This window comes from Micromys minutus (genome assembly GCF_963924665.1).
Source record: "Micromys minutus genome assembly, chromosome: 27".
Classification (NCBI taxonomy): Eukaryota; Metazoa; Chordata; class Mammalia; order Rodentia; family Muridae; genus Micromys; species Micromys minutus.
The window spans coordinates 17,486,813-17,512,370 of NC_137962.1; the positions used below are offsets into that span (position 1 = coordinate 17,486,813).

General features: G+C 41.6%; 1 pseudogene across 1 annotated transcript; it reads left to right on the plus strand.

Moving 5' to 3' along the window:
- The first annotated feature begins 15,460 nt into the window (after positions 1-15,460).
- On the plus strand, positions 15,461-16,428 carry LOC308438149 (RNA-binding protein 4B-like; annotated as a pseudogene). The gene has a single exon. The product of its transcript is annotated as an RNA-binding protein 4B-like (transcript).
- Positions 16,429-25,558: the final 9,130 nt, after the last annotated feature.

Below are 25,558 nucleotides of genomic sequence, written 5' to 3' on the forward strand. Positions count from 1 at the left end.
AATGAAATGAATTAATTTCCAGACACAGCATAAGCAACTAATGCCTCCAGTGTAGTCAGAATACAATCATACAATACTTGTCAAAGTGGAAATGATTACAAGGCAAACCCTCTTCCTGTCTATCACTCATTGCTTCCCTAGCTGCTCACTTTGAATCCTGTGCTCACCACAATATCCTTGACAGGCACTGGGAATCACAGAACTTGCATGTAATAAAGGCCACTGTCTTTGGTTTTGTTTGCTGGTCATTAATAAATTATTCTCTCTTTGTTCACATGTTTACATGACCTGATGTTTGTTTTACTGTGGGCCTTGCCTCTTTACTGCCTAAAGACTGCTGACAGCTGTGTCACTGAATGAGTTGGCATCTATAATTCATGTCTTTTCTTCCCAATCAAGAAGCCAGTGACCCAACCAAGTCAGCCATAAAAATAATTAGTTTTATTGAGGTCTTCAAAACTAAACTTTATTTGAACACTACTCAAAATAGAAGTCTTATCCAAAGCACATGGTGCTCTTGATGCCATTTCGAGAATATTGGCTAGAATTTGACATTGCCTAGGACAGAAATTAGGCTCTAAATCTTGTTCACCTTGATAAGTTCCTATATAAAGGTGTATTTGTTTATTGCCTTAATTTATCTTGACTACCATTTTTATGCATCAGAACTGACCATATTCTCTTTTGTACCTAAGATGATGTAAAAGTATATTGGAAAATTACAAACCTACTTCAATCCCAGTCCTGTTTGGTTTATTTTATACTGTAGTCTGTAGTTTCTTGTACTTTTCAATCCCCACTCACTTTGACTGAGCTGTTTGTCATCTAGTGGCTTCTTTTATTATTGCAGGCATTACTTTTATTTTGGAGTGTATCCCAGGGGTAAAAATGAAAAAGCTTGTACAAAGGTGCAGGAAAAGCTGCTGGGTATCTGACTCAGGTCCAATCTTATGGTGGCTAACTATATAAAGTAATTCTAACTGACCTCTGCTGAGGTAGATTTCAAGAAAAACCCAAAGCACAAAACAATTGAATTGCATTCAATTAGAGCATGAGAAAGTTTCATATGGATAGCAAATGAGAAATGTTTTTTATACTATGAGTAATGGAACAAAATTCCAAGCTAGACATCTAAAAGTTACCTATGCATTAACATTGTACAAAAACCTTAACAAGTTGGTTTATTTATTGTGTCAGGGTAACTTTCCTAGCATTCAGGTCTCAACTTGTCATTCAGGACAGCAGTTAATTATGTGCAAGTTTGTCTTCGCCAAGCAGGATGTCAGTTAACCAGGGAGGACTTAGATAATTAAACTTTATTGGACCTCTACTCAAAATGGCTTCATTTTGGTTTCTTCTTTAAATGGCACTGATGCACCATTTATGTGACTCATCCCTGGGAGTCCCCAACCATTTCTCTCGAATCCCTTGTTCTTTACATTAGCATCTTTCTTCTACTTTTACTTTCCGGCACATTTTTAAATTCCTTTCTGTATAGTGACCAAGGATCTTATTTTACACCAGTGGAGGTTCATAGAAGAGTAAATCTGTGGTGCCTTTTGCTGCATCTGTCACAGAAAAGATGGTCTTGAAGAATTGGACCATGCACAGCAAGACTCCACTTTAGTCAGGACTTCTGTACTATACCTTAACCTGCAACCTCTAACCTCTAACCTCTGCCTAATTCTTACATTGATATTCCAGATGCCTTTGGATTACAAAGTATTTGCCAATTAAATCTCTGAATCTTTCTTCCCTTCTCCATCTACCCATTCTTCTCCCTCCTCTTTTTTTCCCTGTGTCTGCCTGTCTGTCTGTCAATATCTCTGTTTCTTGCTCTGTCTCTCTGTCTCTGTCTCTCTGTCTCTCTGTCTCTCTGTGTCTCTGTCTCTGTCTCTCTCTCTCTCTCTCTCTCTCTAGGCTTTAGTATAGGGAGGGGTAATGATAAGCATGAAGTATGAAGAAAACACTGATGGGCCTGAATTTGGTACCAGGCCTAGCCTAAGATATCTAGAGTCTGACCCAGATCATGTTATTTTAACCAAATTTAATTTAGCACAGCACACAATTTGGAAAGTATTCAGATAACAGTCAACTCAGCCCCATGAGTACACCCAAGTGTAATACATGTTTACATTGAAGATCTTTACACATAGCTTCATTCATAGGATGTTTTCTGGGTAATTAAGCAAAATGTTCACAATAAAAATCTAGAAAAAACAATTGGAAGGAAATAAACTGTTGGGACAGTTTTGACTGGGCAGAGATTAGATGTTAATTTGGGCTGTTATAAATACAAATGACATCTCTCACAAGGCTGGATTGTATAACTTAGAAGTAATGGTCAAGGTTGTAAGGAAACAGGTCTAGGAAAGTAAAACATGAATTCTTGAAGTTTCAGGAAAAGCCTGACTGTTTAGACATTGCAAGATCACCAGCTTGTGATGTACATGAACTGCGTCCAGATCTAGCATTCCAAAATGGTTAGCTGTGTGTCTCACTTTCCTGGCTTCTCAAGTGCTTGTCCATGTACACAAGACTCTTTTTGCCTTCTTCCCCCGTGTTACCCAAGACAGCTATGGGCAAGACATATGTTTGTCAGGACTTGAGTAATAGCTGCTGGGTTGAAAGTAGACACAATTAAATATAGTCAGTGTAAAGTGGACAGCATGAGACTATGTTTGGCTAGCATCAACATGTGTCAGGTCTCACTTATCACTAAGGCCTGATGTCTAAAGGATTTTATTGCTGTGAAGAGACAACAAGACCAAGGCAAGTCTTATAAATGACAACTTTAATTGAGGCTGGCTTACAAGTTCAGAGGTTCAGTCCATTATCATCAAGGTGAGAGCATGGCAGCTCCAGGCAGGCGTGGTGCAGGAGGAGCTGAGAGATCTACATCTTCAATCAAAGGTATCCAGGAAGAGACTGAGCAATCTCAGACAGCTAGAAGGAATGACTTAAAGCCCACTTCAAGGATGACACAGTTCCTTCAAGAAAGCCAGAGCTTCTAATAGTGCCACCTTTTAGGCAAAGCATATTCAAACCATTACACCTGTGTTATGATTTCACTGTCTGTGATGGACTAAAAACAAAAATTCAAACACACAAATTACACACTAAAGGTATCTCCAGGTATCAAGACCTGAAGAGGGTAAGAACCTTTGGACTTCTAAATGCAAAAATTCAATCCTTTAGCCGACCTACAAAATATATGTGTAGAAGAAACACAAGACATGTATAGTAGAAATGTTTTGTGTATGTGTGTGTATTTGTGTGTGTGTGTGTGTATGTGTGTGTGTGTGTGTTTGTGTGTGTGTGTGTGTGTGTGTACCAAAGCAGAGCTTCACAGACATGTACATAGGCAGCTCTTCTTGTTTAGCTCATGATCACTTCTCTTGTTTTTCTTGGTGCTAACCCTCTCCTCATCACAGTTTTTCAAGTGCACAGTCCACACTTTAAAAATAAAACCTTGCCTGAAGGAATGGCCCAATGCTTAGGAGTATTGACCTCTTCTGTAGATGTCCTAAATTAAAAATCTCACTAACTATATGATGTCCCAGAACTCTCAGTAATGACATGTGATGCCCACTTTTCGTGTGTGTAAGGACAGCTGCAGTATAATTATATTAAGTCAATATAGAAATCACACAGGGATTGGCCAGAGTGGTAGTATTTACCTATAATTACCACATCTGAAAGCAGCAGCCAGAAGAGACTGCACAACAATCAAGGATAAATATAGCAGAAAGTTCCAGAATCCCTACTCACAACTCCAGTTTCAAGTTCCTACCAGCACCATGGCCACCATTTTGGTTTTATGCTTCTTCTCTCTATTCTCCTTCTAAGGGGAGAAGGGTGCATGGAAAAGAGCCTCCTTAGTTGATACCTCTAATTAAAGGACCTTCATTTTAACCAAATTTCAGACCTTTAAGACCTGCTAGAGCACTTAGGAATGCTGATAGTAAGGACATACACCCAAGTCTCCAAGGTGCTGTCTTTATACAAAAAGATTTTTGTGATGTTATTTACATAGGTTCTGGTCATCTCATGTGCACCATGGTATAAAAACCAAAAAAAAAAAAAAAAAAACAAAAAACAACAAACAACAACAAAAAAAAAAAAAAAAAAAAAACCCAGAAAGGTTCTGGATCCCTGGTTGTCAATGGATCAAGTCATACCTTCCCAATGGGCTCTATATTCATTTGGCCTCCAGGAGATTCATTGCGAAGCTTTGTTTGCTCTTAGCCAAGACATGAGCCCTTGATAAAAATGGTTTTCACCTCTGGAGTAATACAATTTTACAGGGTTTTCCGTACCCACCATAGAGGGCTCATCTCCTAGGCTTACCCACTGAAAGCAAATGCTCTTTGGAAGTGCCCTGTGTGAGTGTGTGGCTTGATGGTGCTTTTCCACATGCATGAGGTCCTGTATTTTAAGCCTATCAGTTTGGTGAGATGTTACATAGAAGGCTCAGTGCAACCAGTGATCACAAGGCAGAGAACAGGCCTCTAAAACAGTCAAGTCACAAGCCCTGGGTTTAAGGAGAGATCTTCTCTCTGCAGATAATGCAGAATGTTCTTTATCCCTCTCTATCTACCAGCAACATCAGACCCCAAGTAAGCCCACCCAAAACCAGTGGTCCTAGACTCTGAGCTGGCTAACATGAAGTAACTAAAGTGGCTGGCTGAAAGAGCAGACATGTGAATTGGCAGGCAGGAATCAGAGGACACATTGTAACAAAAGAAAAATGGAGATCTTGGCAGGGAGACAATGGGTTTATTGGATTCAATAGCAGAACATTGAGATGCAAGTGGAAACCCTGCAGAACCCCAGTTATTTATGTGTTGATGGTGGTTGTGGCAAAAAGCCTTGGAATTCTGCTTCTTCCTGTGCTGTCCATGTGACTCCTGGGACAAGAGCAGCAAGGACAACAGAAAGTGGCATTCCAGTAAATACAGATCTTGAAAGCCCTAGAAACTAGAATTGAGAACCTACAAGCAGGGGTTATTAGGTTGAAACAAGGTGTTCTGCAGCATACACCCACCTGGGAGTTTCTATAATCATACTTTATCAGCGAATGATTCAAGGAAGCAGAAATTACACAGGAGGGTAATAGTATTAGGGTGGGAGTCATAGGAAAAACCATCACTGCAAGTCCTGCAGGAAGACTGAGCCCAGGCTGAGCAGAAGCACTCCTGCCATGGTCCAGGTACCACCTCCAGTGGAAACTCAAAAATTGCAGAAATCTTGGGTACAACAGGTTCTTTTTATAAAGATGCTAGTAACCGGAATCCCGGCAATGTCAGTACCATTGGCGCAGGAGGGACTGCAGTACCTGGTCATTATTATCCCAGTTTGAATACCTGAAAGACATCAGGAATTATTTCACAGCTCATTCAGGAACAGCAAAGATTCTCAAAGTCTGGGCTACATGCCAGTAGGCGTGGATGGGCCAAACTTGTCTCTCATGCATCCTGACTCCAGACATGGTATCTCAGACTTGTAATCCCAGAACTTGGAAGACTGAGGCAGAAGAATTTTTATGTGTTAAGTTTAATAATGGGCTACATGTGGACTACTAGAAAATTCTGAGGCCAGAAAGAGTCCCTTTCATAATTACTAAAAATGTACAAAATCAAACCTATGGACTTGAAAGGAGGTTGCGGGATAAAGGGTTCATTTTAACAAGCATGAAACCCTTGGGTTTGATCACTAGAGCCCATGAAATAGATGGGCTGCCTTTGCAGTCTACACCTAGTGATGTCCTCAAGACACAAAGATGGAGATCCTCTAGATAAGCTCACTGGCTAGTCTGGCTGAATCTGCTAGCATTGGTTTAACTGTGAGACCCTGCCTCAGTAAATAAAATTCTTCTCACAGAAATTTCACATCAAATTCTGGGTGCCATAAACATGTACCTGCTCAGTGAATGGACAACCACACATGTATATTTATGTGCGCTTACATGCAGTGTTCTTTGGGAGCATCTCAGTCAGCGATGCACTTGCCACATGGAGGCAGAAGGACCTGAGTTCAATCCCCAGCAAACATGTAAATAGTCAGATGAGCATTGAAATGCCTGTCATGAACTCCATACTTAGGAGGGGAATCAAGAAATCCAAGGAACTCTCTGCAAACACCCACCTCTCCTTACCCAGTATATTTGGTAAATGATGGGTCCCAGTGAAAGCTGTTTCCTCAAAAAATAAGGTGGTTGGGACAGACATATGACTCAGTAGTTAAAAACACTTCTTTTTCCTTAGAAACCTTCGGTTTGTTGCCTGGAGCCCAAATGTTTGTTTAGCACTATCTGTAATTACAGTTCTAGGAGAATTCCAACTCATTTGTATGAAAAACAGTAGAATGTGTCTAAAAAAGTGTACATAAGAATGAACTTTGACCTCTACATACATTACATAATTCCTTTCTGTGCAATGACATTTATTCAGAAACACACACACACACACACACACACACACACAAACACACACACACACAGGCACAGCACAGCGCAAGGTCACCCAATGTCACAGCAGAAAGTGCATCCAGCCTCTCAGACTCTTGCAGTTCCCCAGGCAGTTATATCTAGGAGACCTGCTCTAGGAGACAGGCAGGCCTAAGTTAGTATCAGGAATTTGAGTAGCACAGCAGGTCTTCTCCAGCTTTGTCTATCTGGAGGATGTGCCTGGAAACATGCACTTTGGAGACTCTGTTTTATCCTAAGATCTCCTTACTATCAGCATTCCTCAGTCTTTCCTTCAGCCTAAGCTCCAGTCTTTTATTATATGCAAAGACTCACTGAATGCTTCCAGCTCTCCAGGTCTGTCAGTGAGCCAGTGAGACCCTAGAGGTAACCCAGGAGCAGGAGCATCACATGACTCCCCTGGCACCAGACGGAAGACGATGAACACCATTCATGCACATCGGCAGCCCTGATATATGAACCATCTTCCACCACATTGCTGGACCCCAACAACCTCCTTGTTGCAGGAGTCCCACTCCAAAGCCAGGTCACTTGTTCTTGGAGGGAAGAAAACTGTGGTCCATAACAAGTGCTGATAAACTTCCTGTTTAGCTAGCCCCACACATAACTATACAGGCAACAGAAAACTTACCAACAGGAAGTATGTATTCATCTCTAACACAGACTTCATTACCTTCTGCACATCTTGCTCGATTGCAGAAAGTTGCAATTCCATTCCGTAGGCAACTGAAGCATGACAGCCCCTTACCTGAGAAAGAAGCCAATGTGTGTGGGCTACAGCATGCCCTCTCTAGCCCACACCCCTGTTCTACAAAGTCTTCACTTCTACACCACTGCTGGCAACTAAGAAATGGCAAGGATGCCATGGCCCCATCACTTCCACCAAAAGCAAAATTGAACCAAGCACTACAGTTGTTATATATGCTCAGTACTTCTAAGTCAGTTAGCCGGCACCACAAGAGGGACCTGGAGCCCAATATGTATTAGAGAGAAAGTCACCCTTATTTTAAGCCTGAAACCAAATGGCTGCTGAAGCTGAGAATGGCTGTGTAAGTGGGTACTGGAGTCAACTAGTGGGCCAGGCTCTTCTGTCCTGTCCCAAAGTACACCTGCAGAGCTGACCTCTGAGTCTTGAAGGATTATAAATTACTGAAATTCCCAGAGTCCAGCCCAATGTTGAGGCTCACCACGAGTCTCCCTGAAATACAGATGTAACTAGAAGTATAGGGGTATTTGGGAGCTCAGACCCTCTTAGAGTAGTGAGCTTCTAGCATTTGGGTCTCTATGTTATGGGCCAGAGTATTAAAAAAGTCAAATGCCAAGAATTAAGGATTACAAACACTTTACTTGGCAGCTCTAAAAGGAATACAACCTCTTCCAGTTTACATTTATGCAGGACAGTGTCCTGACTGAAAGATGAGGGCAGCATGGTAGGGTCCAAGGGCAGGTGCTCTGGTGGCCAGGGTTTGTGGCAGAAGTAGTGACATCCAAGGGACAATGTGACATATGGTGATAGTTGCAAGTTGGGCAGTGACAGGTATACAGACCCAAAAAGCACCCCACACAGGAGGCTTTACCCACCACAAGCTATACCTCCTCCACTGACTTCAGGACACCTCAGGCACACAAAATAATGCAGGTGTATCCACAGTCCTGAGACCATTTCTCGATTTTAATGTACTCTCCTGCCCCTCTCTCATTTCCCATCTTACCTCTTTCTGCACATAGTAGGGCCACAAGAAGAATGAGCACACAGGACTTTGTAGCGTGAATCCTGTTCATCCTTGGAGAAGTGATACACAGATTAACCTTTGGAATTGGATCCAGTTGATAGGCCCCACCCCCCCCCACATGCATCACATCTCTGGAAGCTCAGAGGGCTCCATTTTCCTACCTTCCTTCCCTTGATTTCTCCAAATAGCTTTCCTAAAGGAACAGATGTCTGACTACTTCTCCTATCCACCACCCTCCCAGCTTTTCCTTCCTCATCCCAAACTCCCACCCACAGCCCTATCCTGAGGGCTGTTCTCTGTGCTTGTCACCTAGCAGCTCCTTCCTGACACCAGTCCATACTTCCTCTCTGTGACCAGGTCGCAGGCACAGTGGAAAGTTCTAGCAGATGTGAATTTAAATAAGTCTATACTTTCCCTCAGCTCCTCCCAGCTGGCATCATGAAAGGGGAGGGTTTCACTTTTTACTTCATCCAGCCAGCGCATTGGTTGTGAAAGAGTCAGCAAGATTTGTATAGCCGTTGGAAGAAGAAAACATGCAGAGGTAGAGGGGACCATGGTGCTGGAGTACAAAGTGGGCAGAAGGGCAGGGCCATGGTTGTTTGGGCTTGCCATCAATAAAGCAAATTAAGGAGACACTTACTCAGCCTTTACTGGTTCTCAATTTGTTTGTTATATGTATTAAAGAGGGATTGTTATATTTTTGGGTTTTTTTTTTCAGAGAGTTTCTCTTTGTAACTTTGGCTGTCCTAGAACTTGCTCTGAGGACCAAGATGGCCCAAAATCATATTCATACTTATTCTTTCTATACTTCCTCACAGGTTCAACAAGTACATCCAACTCCAGTCTTAATCTTCTGTGTTATGTTGGGCAATTGATAAAAAAGAGAGATATTGTAGGATAAAGTCAGGATTCTCATTGAGGAGTGGGGAATCCATTTTGCAAGAACTGACTGCAAAACTTAAGAACTGCTTAAATCCATGTACCATCACTTTGGATTCTTAAAAACCCACAATGGTTCTGTTAAAATTCTGTACCTCCCCAGGGCCTCTTCCATAGCACCATTTAAAAAATCCCTTCTTTGTTACTTTAAAATTGATGATGGAAGCAGACCATGTTTGCCACCAACACTGAATAACCCAGCACAGTGTGAGGAGCAAGAGAACAAGGAAGAAATTTCGGTAATTCCTTCACACACTGCCCTAGACATTGCGTAATGCATGAACAAATATATTTGAAGCATAGAGCAGAAGACACCAAGTCTTTGCAACAAAACAAAGGGCATTTATGATAGATCCAAGTGACATTCTCTCCCAATTTGACCATCCAATAGGTTTATGGGGTTATTAAAAAGACTGTGTTATGTCACTTACTGGAACATGTATAAATACACAGCAGTTAATTCACCATCAAGTCTCTCCTCATCATGGAAGCAGTGCCATAGTGCCTCAGTTAATCTATGTTGCCTTTACAATCTAGCATTTTCGTTGACTACTTGTACCTGGATGAGAGCAGGAATGAGTAATGCCTGGAGCCTGAGATGACAGTCCTCCCTTCTGTCTGTAGAGTGTTCTGTCCATTATCACAGATGGTTTGCTCTTCTGACTCCACTGCCAGGGCCACTAGGCCAGTTATTCCTACTCCAGAATGGCAGTGGGGCCATCTAACCACAGTGCTGCACCCGACTTCTCTAAAAGTTTAAAAATGGGGGTCTCATGAGTCCTGCACTTTACAACAAGCACCACATTTGGGGATCCAGCTTGACTTTTTGGTGGACACTTGGCCAAAATACTAACAGACCAATTAAATTAATTCTTTAAGGAGAGGTAATCAGTGGAATTGTGGAATATTAGATTTATAAGTACCAGAGGTTTCCAGGTTTGTGTTAGAGAAACCAGGACCTCTGCAGAGAGGGCTCCATGGAAGACAATACACATCAAACCTTCTCCTCTGCATTGCTGCTCAACCAGAGTCTTGACTATTGTCAAACATAAGCCAATCTTATTACTCTCCACAGAGATTGTCGGACTTATGTTAAGTAGCCAAGTTTGCATATGCCTCATTCAGTACCTTCAGTCATACAGCAACCATTAGTAAGTGCACTTCGTCCTGATTCAACTTGTCCCTCAGCCATGGGCCTTAGTCTCATGATGCAGAAAGGCTGGGAGCAGGGTGTTGCATGGTAGTGAGAATGATGGGGATAAATGATTCAGGACACTGTGTTGGAGGAAAGCTTCTTTATTGATGAGGAGGACTAGCTTATATACTTGAGTCAGGTGAAGAGGAGAAAAGGGATGGGGAGGAAGGGTCAGAGTGAGATCAGGGGCTTTGTAGTGTATCAGGTAGATTATTAGACTGTTAATCACATACTTTCTAAAAAGACAATACTCTGGTAGTAATAAGACAGAACTCTGGTAAGAAAAAGACTGTTCACTGATGGGGAAACAGAAGCCCAACTTGTGTTTTCTGGACTTGACTTTTACTCTATTGAGTTGAGCAGGCCCAAGTTTGATTTGGGTATGGAGCAGCCCCATTTCTGCAGTGTTCTAAGGCAGCTGTCCAGGGGTGTGGTCAGTGTTAGCATTTCTTCTAGGCTCTGCCCCACACTTGCCTGGCATTAATCAGGTGAGCCTGTGTCACTATGAAAGGGGCTGCTTGACACCTCCTCACCCTCTTGTCTTGCTCTCTCCCTGTCTTACCCTCTGTCCCTTCTTTCCATGGTCCTCTAGCCTTCTCTCTTCATGTGCACTTGGCTCTCTCTCTCTCTCTATTTCTCTCTCTCATCTCTCTGTCTCTGTCTTTCTCTTTTTCCCTGTTTATGTGTATGTGTTTTTCTATCTGTACTACACCCTTAACTCCCCTATGACATAATAACCTCTATTGTATCCTATATGTATCATATATCTGGTTCCACAGAGGGAACATAAGCCTCACCATGAGGGACAGGGGTACCCTCTACCTCTCTCTCCCATTCCCTGCACCATTCACCAACAACATCAAACATATTCTTGGCTTCATTATCCTTTATAAACCAAAACAGTCAACACTTTACTGTCCTGTATCTTTTTCATGAACTCACATCTTCTCCTTTGCTTCTCAAAATGTAGCCATGTCACCTGAATCACTATGGTCTGTGGGAATATCTTGTTATTGTACCATCACTTGGTTGATGGTGAGTTTTTGATATTAGGATCTTGTTCTGTTTTGAAAACTATATAATACATGTTGTGAGCAGGAGGGCGGCTCTGATCACTGCCTATCAAGGGCAAGAGACAGACAATTTGTTGTTTGTAGTACTGGGAGAGAAGATAATTGAAGGTATATTGTGAACTTATATTGTTGCAGAGGTCATCAAGTGCCTTATTTATCTGTTCAACCAGTTCTGATTCATTAAATAAAACAACATTCACCCGCCATGATTACACAAGATCTAATTCGCTCCACAGTTGTTCAGTTCAGAGGTCCAAAGTGTTCCAAGCTAAGATACAGACATGAGAAAATCATGCCATATGACAGAAATCTTGTGGGAGATTGACTGGGAATGTGGATGTGTCTCTTTGGTAGGGAGTGAAGATGCCAGATTACTAACAACAAACCTTTAAAATTTGCAGTACAAATCCAGCAAGGATGGTGAATTGTACCTGGAGAATAATTAGGACAGAAATGCAGAGGTTTGGAGGCCCTCAGGAAGTGGTGACCTACCATAAAGATTGATTGAATGAGAGACACAGGTCTCAGAAGCGAACATTCAAGGTAGTGGTAGAATATTTCACGGGTGACAGGGGAAGCAAAAAGGAGGCACTGAAGAAACATGGAGAGACACTAGTGTGGTGCTCTCTGAAGATGCCTTCAGTGTGGGTAATGCTCCACCATCAATCATCTGATTTGGGACACATCCCCAGCCAAGAAAAATAACCTTACAAGTGTATTAAGGCACTTTGAGAAGACCAAAATTTCTTACTTGATGGTGTACTGCCTGCTGGCATAAAAGAATCTCTTGCCTGAAAAAGGGTTCTACTCAGTTCCTCTGCCTGTCTCAACCCCTCTCTCCTATTTATATCTTAGAAATGATACTATCAGGCTTAGTAGCCACTAAGGATAGCCCCACTCTCATGATCAGTTTTAGTCCACACCTCTTGTTACCCTGGCAACACCCCACTTTTCCAAAGGAAAAAGAAATCAGTTACTTCTCCTTAAAATAAAAATGCCATGTACAGGAAGAAGGACAGAGGTAATGACTAGCTAAGGCTCACTTAAGGAAAAGATGTCTTTTCAGGTGAATCAGAGCTTCTTATAAAATTATTTCTATTTAACCTGTCTTTTGTTTTTTGCAAGACAGAGTTTGTCATTGTATCTCTGGCTATCTTGGAATTCTCCCTGTAGTCCAGGCTAGCCTAAAATTAAGAAATCTCCCTGTGCATGCCTCCCATGTTTTATAATCAAAGGCTTATTTAATTAAATCTCTTTAATCTACCCTGTTTCAGGAATTTTAGTCTGGCATCAACTCTTCTCCTCTTCTCTCAATCCCTTTCTCACTACCTCTCTTTTTCCTTACCTCTCTCCCTGCTCATTCCCCCTCTGTTTCTCTGTCTCTACTACAACTCTACTTACCTATCCCCTAAATAAACTATTCTATACTATACTCATATGGTTGTATCTTATTATGTATTGATGCCTCAGCATCAGCCTGCAGAGGCAACACCTTCCCGTCCATCCCTTCATTCCCCATACCATAACCCATCTCTAATGAACATATCCCTGCCTTCTGTATGCTTTTGTAAAGCATAGCAGTCAGCACTACACTATCCCTCATCTTTCTTGGGAACCCACATCTTCCCCTTTTGTTTACAGAATTGGTATGTGTCATAAGTGTCAGCATGGTCTGTGGGAATAATTGTTATTGTATCAGAACATGGTTTGTGGTGACTTTGCTTATAATAGTATCTTGGTTGTTTTATAAACTGTATAATACTTGTGGTAAAAAGGGTGGGGGTCTCTGATCACTTCCCATCAAAGACAACAGCCAGACAATGATGGGGTTGGAGTATCAGGAGACAGTATCATTGAAGGTATATTGTGACTTCAAATTGTTGCAAAGGTCGTAATGGTCCTTGATATTTTTTTCAGCCAATCCTGATTCATTACATGAAAACATTTCACCCCTAGGATTGCATCATAATTTATTCCCTCCCAAGTTCTGCAGTTCAGAAGTCCAAAGTGTTCTAAGCTACAAAAGTCATAAAGTCACACCGGATTACAAATCTCACATTGGAGGTTGACTGGAGAGGTGAATGGGTCCCTTTTGTAGTTGGTGAACATACCTGACTGCTAACACCAAGCCTTTCTATTTTGCACAAGACCAGCAAGGTTGGTCAACTGTACCTGGAATATAATCATTGCAGAAGTGCAGAGGTAGGGATGCTGACAGTAGGACAGAATCTACTTCCATTGATGATACCACACACAGGTTACAGGGACCTGGCCCATCCATTGCCATGGAAACAGCTAAGCATTCCCAGGGTACACCAGTTCAGATGCCCAACCAGACGTGGGAGCAAGTGAAATAATTACCCATAAACGACCGTACCCCATCCTTCTCTTCTCCCTGGACCACAACCCTTGTCTATTAGTTCTCTTAATCCTCTCCAGGTGGAACTGTGTTGGTTTGGTGTGGTGTGTCTGGACTCGAGTCCATATTTCTATCCCAACAAGGGAGGCCTTGGAAAAGTGGAGATTTCCTTTAAGGGTTGATTAAAGACAGACCTGGGTTTGAGAAGGAACCAAGCAAGGTAGCACTAAAACATTCCAAAGCTAAGAGGGGAAGCAGAAATAAAGCAATTGCAATGTATTCAGGTGGTGCTCTTTGAGAGATACCGTGGTATGGACAATGGTCTACTGTCTCTCATCCGCCTTGGATACCCTCCAAAAAAAAAAACCCTTAAGTCTACAGAGGCACTTTGTCTGAGAAGACCAAAGCTTATTTGTTGCTGTGCTGCCTTCTGTCATTAAAGAATGTTCTGTCTGAAGGAAGGTTCTGCTCAGTGTCTCTGGCTATGTCATCCCTGTTTCCCTCTTTAACTATAAGAAACAATACTATCAGGCTACAAAGCACCTTAGGATAACCAAACTCTTATGACAAGTTCTGGACCACAACTTCTGTTTCCCTGGCAACACCCTAATTATTGAAAAGGAAAAAAAACCCCCACAGTTTCTCCTCCTGTAATTTAAAATACCGAATACAGGAGAAGGGCAAATGTAAGAGCTTTGCTTTGGCCCACTTAAAGAAAGATGTTTCTTCAGGTGAATCATAGCTTCTTTTAAACTATTTTTATTTAACCTCTCTCCCATCCAGTCGTGTTATTTTTAATATAAGAGTTTGTCATTGTATCCTTGGCTGACTTGGAAATCTCTCTGTAGGCCAGTCTAGCCACAAATTAAGAGATATCCCTGTGCATGCCTCCCAAGGGCTGGGATTAAGGGCTTAATTAATTCTCTTTAACCTATGGTGTTTCAGGAATTTTGTTTGAAGAAGATCTGAATTAGGCCTCTGACTCTGGGTAGAAACAAAAGTAAGATAATATAAACATGCCAGTGCCCTCTACCATAAGAATTACTATCTTACATCATAGGGAAGGAAAGGGGACAGAAACAGAAAAAAATAAGTCCTGGCATGTTTATTTGTTTACTTGTGCTCAGCTTGATTTCTTCGCTGTTATATTCTCAGACTCAATTAGTCAGCAGATAGAGGTGTTTCAGAGAGTTATTGTATTGTAGGTCAGCTTAAGCAAGTAGAACCACCATATAATGTGGGGATCTGAGAATCACCGAAGAATGACTCCAGACTCAAATAGTGAGCAAAGGAAAAGATCATTTTGTGCAAAGATCTTTTATAATGCAGAAATCACTAGTGGAGTGCCAGGGAAATGTTAGTGTTCCTCCAGAATCCAGACAGGAGCTAATCTGATGCACGTCATAGTAGGGTCTTTATTTTATTCATGCTAGCTTGCCCTGCTCTACTACACACCTCAGTCATGCAAGATCGTTTTTATTGTTGGGGAGCCCAGAATATCTATCAGGGCAAGACTTTATAGTAAGCAGCAAGCAAGAAGTAAGTGTTCAAGCATCTTATTAGAAAGTTACTGTGGGCCTGTATCGCCGAGGCTAGAGCAGCGGTCGCCATTTTGTAGGTTTCTCTCTAACGGGGGACCCGCCGCCACTGCGGGCACCACCCGGAGAGGACCAGATGGCCACTGAGGCTGCCATACGCAACCAACACCACTACAAGCTGCACGGAGTGAACATCAATGTGGAAGCCAGCAAGAATAAGAGCAGAGCTTCAACCAAGTTACATGTGGGCAACATCAGTCCCACTTGTACCAACCAAGAGCTTCGGGCCAAGTTTGAGGAGTATGGCCCTGTCATCGAATGTGACATCGTGAAAGATTATGCCTTTGTACACATGGAGCGGGCAGAGGATGCGGTGGAGGCCATCAGGGGCCTTGACAACACAGACTTTCAAGGCAAACGAATGCTTGTACAGTTGTCAACTAGCCGGCTTCGGACTGCCCCTGGGATAGGAGACCAGAGTGCTTGCTATCGGTGTGGTAAAGAAGGACACTGGTCCAAAGAGTGCCCAGTAGAACGTACAGGACGTGTGGCAGGCTTTACAGAGCAGTACAATGAACAGTATGGAGCAGAACGCACACCTTATACTATGGGTATGGGGAGTCCGTGTATTACAACGATGCCTATGGCGCACTCGACTACTATAAGCGCTACTGTGTCCGATCTTATGACACTGTGGCGGTGGCAGCTGCAGCTTCCACATACAATTATGCAGAGCAGACCATGTCTCATCTTCCTCAAGTCCAGAGCTCAGCTGTGCCCAGTCATATCAACTCCAATTCTGTTGATCCTTGTGATAGACACCTATTGCAGATCTCTGGCTCTGCTGCCACCTCTGCTGCAATGGCTGCTGCTGCTTCCTCTTCCTATTATGGAAGGGACAGGAGCCCACTACGTCGGAATGCAGCTGTGCTCCCCACAGTTGGAGAGGGCTACGGTTATGGGCCAGAGAGTGAGATGTCTCAGGCTTCAACAGCAACATGGAATTCTCTGTATCACATGGCCTGGTATGAGCGGGAGCAGTATGTGGACCAAGCACGGTACTCAGCTTTTAAAAAAACTGGAGGTAGGATAATTGCGGACTGAACCCTCGGGCTGCGGTCATATATCACAACTTGGTCCTCGCAATCTCCTTTGCCAGGATGTTTCCATTGCTTCATGTTTCAGTAAACAAAGGAATTTGTGACCAACTATGTTTTCTTTCTTAATTTAATTCTTCTAAGTTGACTTTTATTTCCTCGATGATAGTTGTCTGTAGCTTTTCACTCTTCCTTATATTCTCAGCCTCTGAACAGCCCTAGGTAAGGATTATGCTGGCATCCCCCCCCTTTCCTGTACAGTGGAAGCCCCTGTTAATCTTGCTTTACTTAGGAGTTGAGCCCTTCTCCCTTCCTCCCTGCAGCATCTTCTTTCCCTTTAAAATGACCATGTAGTGGCAAGCAGCCTTTATCTCTTGTTAGTTCTAGACTCTTAACGTTGAAGCTAGTCTTCTAAAGTTGGTAGGACCATTGGGATTTTGTTGTTGTTTTGGTTTAATTTTGTTTTAGGTTTTGTCTGACCTGTGATTGTGGTAAAGCATTGGATGAAATTTAGCCTTGTTTTATTTCACTCCCCCATTTTTTTTGAAAAAAAAAATGTTTCTAACACTTAAAAAAAAGTTACTGTGGCCTTTAACTTAATTGGCAGGTGCTGGAATTCACATCATAAACTTTATTTCTACTCTCCTCTGTATTGATGGTTGTTAGGCAAGGGGTAGGTTTGTAACACTTGGGGTTCATTATCTGTTGGGCTAACAACTTGAGATGCTAGTCGGGCTGAGGGTGGAACATTAAGACACTGGTATCCTTGGGGATTCGATTAGAGTTTGGAGCTAAGCTTGGGCTTTCTTGGTGGGCAAATTGGAAACCAATGCTAGGTACCAGACTGTTAGCTTACCTGAGTTTGAAATTAGGCCAGGTTCTCTAAAATAAACTTTGAACTTAAAAGATTTGGGTTCACACAGGCATATCAGCGTCAACCATTCATCAAAATGGTTTAAAATGCAGATATTATATAGTGCTTAGATGAAGCTTGACAAAATGTTTTCTTGTTGTTTTTATTGTTGTTTGTTTGTTTGTTTGTTTCTGTTTGGATGATATTTGAGACAGGATCCCACTCTACTGTAACTCAGTCTGAGACCTTGCTGACTTTTCATTTGTACAGATCCATCACACCAGCCTGCCTATGGAGTGCTGGGATTAAACATGTAAGTTACTCACTGCACCTAGACACAATTGGGATTCATGATTCTTGATTTTGATAACTTCCACTACCCCCTTCTTCCTTCTTTTTCTGAAGACCCAGTTCATTTTTTTCTGTTGTGGTGAGACCAGGTCAGTGTGATCATACCTTCTACACGTGTAATAATAAGACAAATTTATAACAAATTCTATAACTCTTTCAATCAACTATGAAAATCCTGATCTGTCACTGCTCAAATCACATCTTAGGCATCAGACAGAATTCTGTCAAATCTTCCTTTTTTTTTTTTTTACTTTGGAGGTTGTGCTCGAGAGATCAGGTTCCCTGTATGTGTGCCTGGGCACCATGAGCCCTTCAGTGCCCATGAAGGCCTGAAAGAAAGGGTATTGAAGCTCCTGGAGCTTGAGTTACAAAGGGTTGTGCACCACAAAGAAGGTACTGAGAATCAAATGTTTGACCGTTGCAACAACACCAATGTTAAAAATCACTGGCCTCTTACCTTTAACTTCCACCTTTAACTTCCACAGGATTTCTTATGATGTGCTTGATTCCTACCAAGATAGAACAAAGGCCAAATTTATCCAGTATCTCCATTTGACTCTGATGTGCTAAACCTAAAACTGTAGCTCTTGCCCTCAGAGCAACCCAGACTGGCAGAGCAGCTGTGGAAACAAGGTGCCTTACATTTAGGATAAGGAGCAAATAGTTTAAGGCCTAGATTCGTAGTTGAGACGAAAAGGGATAAAAAGGACCCTTCACTTTCTTATCCAAAATAATTTATTTTCTATCAGAAAATGTTTCTGAAACTACAACTTCTCATTATGTTTGTGTCACAGTTCTTGTTTCCTTTTAGTCACTTCTATAAAACTCCCGATGCAGTTAGACTTTCCTCTTATGTCAGATATTGGTCTCATCTGATTAGGTTCTGCCCCGATTTCACAAGCCCTAGGCAGAGCAGAGAGGACATGAGAGCAATGGTCAGTTTAAGTTGTCAGGATTAATGTCCATAGATTCTTTCCTATGATTTTTTTACCTCTTCTTCTTGAAGGCTGGACATGAGAGATTAAACTGGGATTTGCTTGCAAACATGTTGGTGCCAGTTGGAGTGTCCATATTACAGTGTGAAGCTCCTTTGTGGTAGATTTTAGAAGGAGAGAATTAATTCAAGTTTTATCTGACTTTTAGATTCAAATAATAATGCACAGGTGGTGTGCACATAATTTCCTTACGAAGAAAGAAAAGTCTCAATAGAAAGAGTTGTTTAAATAATATCATAGATGGATTTAAATCTAGTATTAGGAGTGTGATCTCCTTAACTGTTTTTAAAACAGCTACCTTATTTTTAAAACAATTATATTTTCATGTATGTAAAACACAGTTTTATCTTAGGGTTTTATCTCCTATCCCCCTACTCCGAACTTCTCCAGATGTCTCAGGCTCTAATCCCCTTCACATCTTTATTAAAACCATTTCCTTTAACCATACCTTGGACTGGTCATGTTCTCCTTTTACATACCGTTCTCAGGGCTCTCAGTGATTTTCCACTCTGGCTCCCTTCGTCAATGGTTCCTGAGCCCTAAGCTCCAGAGCCCTGTTATAGATGTATCAGTTTGTTGTTGGGTATCAGGTGACAACTGGGTCTCTGTATTTTGATTAAATTATAATTTTCTATGATGGTCTTAATTTACTTCAAAGTGGTTTTTTGGTGACAAGTAAGGACTACACTGAGGTGTGGGTTGTTATTACTGTTGGTTTGTCTTCTAGGCTCTGCCCCAAAGTTACCTGGCAATAACCAGTTGTGCCTGGTTCATTAAAAAAGGGGCTTTATTCCCACGCCTCCCTCTCTTGGTCTCATGTTTTCTCCTCTTTCATCTTTCCTTCTTTCACTTCTCTCCTTATTCCCCTCTCTCTACCTTCCACTTGCTCAAGGCCAGCCTATATTCTTTTATTCTCTCTCTCTCTCTCTCTCTCTCTCTCTCTCTCTCTCTCTCTCTCTCTCTCCTTCTCTCTCTCTATCTCACTCCCTCTTCCTCTCTCCCTCTACCCTTCCTTTCTCTCTCTCATCTCTCTTTCTCTGTCTCTCTCTCTCTCACCCCCAACATCTGCCTATCTATCCATTTCTCTCTGCCTTTCTCTCAATTTCCGTCCCTATGGTCTAAATGAACTTTAATGTATACTATATCATTCTCTGGCTGGTCTGTCTGGAAGAAGGGATGCTTCATCATGGGCTTGTAGAGACACCAGTTTTCTCCCACAACACACAAGACCTCCACCAAACATATTCCAGTCTTCTGAACATTTTATAAAACACAACAATTACTTCCTGCTGCATAACAAGATGATGACCTGAATCAGTCCCTTGTGGCACATGATTTGAAGGTGAACTAGAACAGCTATTACAAACTGGATTTATAATTTTTAGGGGTACAGGCTACATCAGTAAGTTTACATTACAAACTTATTGGCATATTGACCTTTAATCTATTGACTAACAAGCATCAGTCAGTACATTTTGAGAATTTTCTACACAAGGTTGTTCCTGTGAATGGAGAATGGAACTTGGCCTAGTGTTGACAGGAGTTAGCTTGGTGTAAGACGGGTGAAAGCCTCTAGGGTTCTTCTGACCTTTCTTTCAAAGTTTATATCCTGATAAACATCCCTTCAAAGTTCATATCCATCTCCATATCCTGATAAACATGCCTTTGGCAGTACATAAGGTGTAGTAGAAAGAACATTATACCCCTGCCTTTTGCAGGAGACAGGACATTCTGTTTTGTTCTAAGGATTAGAAAAATTTGTATCAAAGTCCAGCCTCCCATCTTTGAAGAACATTCATTCAGTTGGGCTCGTCCATAAACTGGCTAAGAGACCACCCTATTGAGAAGGCTGATTAAGAGCCTCCTATAGTCTATTCAGGATTTATCTGAGTTGGGAGGTGAGTTCCCAGGGAGCAGACCTCCATGCCTATATAGACTGGACAGGAGAGGGTTCAAGTGATCAAATGCATCCCTAATCAGAGCTTGCAATGGGCTCTTTGTCACTCATTTTGTTCAAGAAATGGCTATACTTCATGTCAGGAGAAGTGCTCACTCTTTGTCTGAACAGATATGTTCTCTGAGTTGTAAAGAGAGAGTTCACTGACTCTATCCAGCCACTCAGCACACTGAGAAGCAACAACCAATTTCTCTATGCACCTTGTGGCACTCAGTTCATATACCTCCCTCCCAAAACTCTTACATGGTCTCTTTACCACAGACAGAGACCAAGAAACTGGATCCTGTCCCCACAGGGAACTCATCCAGTAGGGGACTTCAGTAAGGTGGAAGTTAGAAAAACATTTCCACATTTACCACCAGTATTTTTCAGCAGCTCTCAACAATAATTTGACTAAGGTGTATATATGATAATAGACAGGAAATTGATAATAAAAAACAGTGGATTTTTTTAAACATCACATGAACACTATACATGTAAGTATACACACACATATACCCTGAGTAACCAGAGAATTCAAGCAAGGTAACCCTGCCTTTCATCAATCTGTCATCATGTGATATTAGGAAGAATTACAGAGGCAAAAAATATGAAGAGAAAACTCATTGTGTGATCTACTAAAAGTTTCAGAGAGAGTGAAGGGGACTTCCAATGAAGACAGAAAATACATTGAAAGGAGATTTGATTAGAATCTTCTAGGCAACCAATCCTCAGATCCAGGAGAAAGGAAACACCAAGCTTCAGCAGGTTGCCGGATAAGGAGGAGATAAATAGGTCTTGATCCAAACTCTAGGACCATGTAAAATGCCAGAGGCTTATTTATCAAAGAAATTGGACCCAGTGGCAGCAGAATGGCCACCTATTCTGCATAGTTGTCATCACAGCACTATTGTTTTTAGAAGCAGACAACTTTGGGACAAAAGTTGATTGTGACTATCCCCCATCCAATTGAAGGGGCACTCAAGCAGCCCTCTGATTGATGGCAAAGAAATGCCAATATGATTCATTATTAGTCTTTCCTAAAGAAACCTAGCTGAGTTACATTCTTGCCACCTTTCCCCCTTATCTCTGTGACTCTACACTATCCTGACATGGATTGTCTACTCCATTATAGTGAGGAGGATCTGGTCAAGGAACACAGTACCTTACCTGACTTGAGGAACTCTGCACTATCAGAGACAGAGCTGGCCTGGTTTACAGGTAGAAACAGAATCACCCATGAGGGTCAGAGGAGAGCAGGGGCAGGGTGTTTACAGAAATGGAGGTAATGTAGACTCATTCTATTTCTCCAGCCATGTCAGTGCAAAGGGCCAAACTAACAACATTAACATAGGCCTTTGTCATAGGTAAATAGACCAGCTGTTAACATGTGCATGGACAGAGAGTTAGGAATTTATTACTGCTCAAGTACCTGGAGCCATATACAAAGAAAAAAGATGCCTAAAAGCAAAAGTAAAATTTGTCATGAGAGATAAACTTCAACTCCTTAATGCCTTCTAGCTATTAAAAAATGGCAATCATTTATTGCCCAGTGCACCAAAGATGAATCAATGATTAGAGGTAAGAATCTGACTGACAAGGATTCTTAGCATGTAGCCTTAATAAGAACAGTCATCCCTAGATTGTCCATTGTCCTACCTGAACCAGCATTACATATACACATAAGAGGAAATCAAGTGGAGCTGTGGTGACAGAGTTAAGGTAAGCTGATATTACCCACATATTTAGCGAGAGCTGTTCTCATAAATATCCACAGAGTCACTTACATGGGCGAGAATGAATGATAGACACAATGAGTCAAACTAAGGTGACTTTCAAAAATATACAGAACATACTTGAAGATATAGTGACAAACATTAAATCATGCCACCTGATCAATACTCCCAGCAACCCAAAATCTCTGAATTCCTGACTGTAAATTATAGAGATTGGAGGCCTACTGGGAATATTGGTTTCACAGAGATCAAACAGAGAAGATATTTCTAGAAGTATCTGCTGGCATCTGTGGACATCTTCTCTAGATACACAGAGGCATTTCCAACTAAGGCTGAGAGAGCTAAGATGGTGGCTAAAAATTATCAGAGGATATATCCGCAGGCATGGATTTCTTAATAGGTTAGGGTCAGGAAATAGACCAACATTTGTGTTCAAGGGAAATGAAGATGTAGCCAAATTCGTAAGGGCAGATTGGAATTAGAATTGTTTATATGGACCTCAAAGTTCAAGGCAGGTTGAAAGAACAAATAAAATATTAAAGCGAACTTTAACTAATTTAGCCTTAGAAACTCATGAAAACTGGATAATATTACTTTTGTCTGTCCTAACCAAGTAAAAAAAATTCCATGATAGATGAGATTAACCCCCTTTGAAATAGTATATGTTCTTCCAGAGCCCATTTTATTCAAACTAGAGTCAGAAGCCATTACAGAACTTAAAGATGATAACTTAATATTTAGTGTCAGATCTACCCAATGAGCTCATGAATATGTTTGGTCTCAATTATGTGCCCTTTATCAAGCAAGCTGTGTTCCAGAACTACACATGTTAAGGAGACTGAATCTATGTGAGGATTTTCACCAAGGTGCTCTTAAACCCAGGTGAAAAGGAAATCATCCTACTTTTTGACAATGTCAACTGTCTTGAGAGTGAATAAAATACCAGCTGAGTACAGTTCTCTTGAACCAGACCTGCCTCTTCACTGTGAAGACAACCTGGCTGGAGAAGTACTAAAATGGAGGGTTCAAAGAGACAACCCCCTCAAGTTAAAGCTAAGTCTCAGTACTAAATCTGTTGTCTGATAACCATAGGTACTGTCGGTCTTAGATCCATCTTCCCCTTTTTTTAATACATTGACTAAATAGTTAAACATAATGTTTCTACATAGTCATGGTCACAGGAATGTCTAGGTTTAACCCTCTAGACTATATGATTATAGGGTTTCTGTCTGGAGAAAGTCCCCTTGCCTCATCAACACCTCTGAAACCAGACTGTTCCCATAGTTCATTCAAATAGACTTTATTCCCCGAGCAGACATAGTGTGCTGTTCAGCAGACTGACCCCTTATGTGAATTGAGTCGTTATTTATTCTTCTACTCCAGATGGGTTCTATATTTTTCAAAAAATAGTGCCCCATATGACCTAATATTTAGAGAAAATGGTATTACATGCCGTAATAAGACAAATTGAGGAGAGCTGGTGATACAAAAGAAATAACCTATCTCTTTGACTTTAACTTAATTCTAGGAGCAGGTCTAGTCATGGTCAGCACTGGAATAACTGTGCTCATATAACAAGATGAACTCTACCAGTTGAAAGGCAGACCTAGATAAGATATCCAGTGCCTAGAAAGGTAGATTTCCCATCAGGAAAAAACTTATATTCTCTGACTGCAGTGCTGTTTTTATACAGGCAGGGATTAAACTTAGTCATCCTACAATTAGGACTATGTGCCACCTTTCATGAGAAATACTGCTTCTGTGTCAACCACTCTAGGGTTATTAGGGAATCATTAGCTAAAGTTAGAAAAATATAGACACAAGAGAATACTAGAGAATTTCAAATATTGGTACCATTTACTGATTGATTTTGCCCCCTGGTTAACAATCTGAAATTCAGATGGACATAACGAAGCAGAAGGTGCAGCCCCACTCTGACACTCTTCCTCCTGTGCCACATCATGCACTGGACAGTGTATCTCTCTCCTCAGAAACAGTCAAGTCTTTTTTCCCTACATCCGGGTTCCTGCTCCTTTGCTGCCTCCACTGCCCCAGGGACTCATTTCTCTTCCATCTTTCAGTGCAGCATCCTATGGGTAGTGCTGCCAGTCAGTTGACAGTTACAGTGACATAGAAATGTCCTTGAAGCCTGAGGCCCAGCCAAGGGTGAGCACACAATCCAAACTCAGTTCTGGAGTCTTAGAAGGAATCTCTGGTCACTGAATGAGAATGGGGTGGAGACAGAATCTGGAGTGCCACAAGGACAGGAGAGAATGTCAAGGTGGTCTAAAAACACAGTTGTTGAAGCTTCACTGCAGGAAGTGAGGCCTGATGGAGATGACCGGTTACTTGGTCTTGGACGGGTCCTTAGGTAAGGGAAAAGGTCAGAAGCATAGAGAGGGATTAAGAAACTGGTTGACAGCTTAAGGCTGAGTGGGATCTACTGGGCATGAAGAGGTTGTTCAAGAAAACAAGGAGGTTGCTGCAAGGACGTTGGTATGGGGCAGATGTATTACTCTAGCCCTGCTGACCTCACATGTCTGGACACCAACAACTTAAAGAACAAGTATTTGGGCCTTGGTTTCAGCTTGTCGTTGTGGTGAAGGCATGGTGGAGCCCAGCTCTATGCAGTGGAAGTGTGTGTTGAGGCTGCTGACATGAGGAAGAACTAGAAACCTGAGAGAAAACCTGGGACCAGGGTCTAAATAGAGCCTTCAAGTCCCACACCATCTTCCTAAAATTCCACATCCAAAAATACTCCCGACAACTGGTGAATAAGTTTTCAAACCTGACCCCAACAGGGACATTTATGATCAGGTCCCGACAACAGGTGATCCTATGGGCTGGTGTGGTATCTTATTCTCAGATCCTCACATCTGCCCACACTGCCTCCTGTACCTAGCACTCCACAGGCACCAGGCACACAATGAAATCGCAGGTTTTATCTACAACCCTGAGACCCTTTTCTATCTCCTCTGTACTCTCCTACCCCTCTCTCATTTTCCATCTAACCTCTTTTTATTCTTTTTTAAAGTTTATTTAAAAAAATATAAAAGAAAAAAATTTTAAACATTTTTGCATAAATATATACAAATACAATTGTGTCAGTGCTAGGCTCATTTTTTTTTTACAGTTTGATACTCTGCATTAAGGTATTACTAGTTGCAATGAGCAAAAAGTACATTTAAAATAGGATGTAACCCGGAATTAGTCAACGTTTTCTTGGTGTGTAGGTATTCAGCATGACGTTTTTTGTTTTTTTGTTT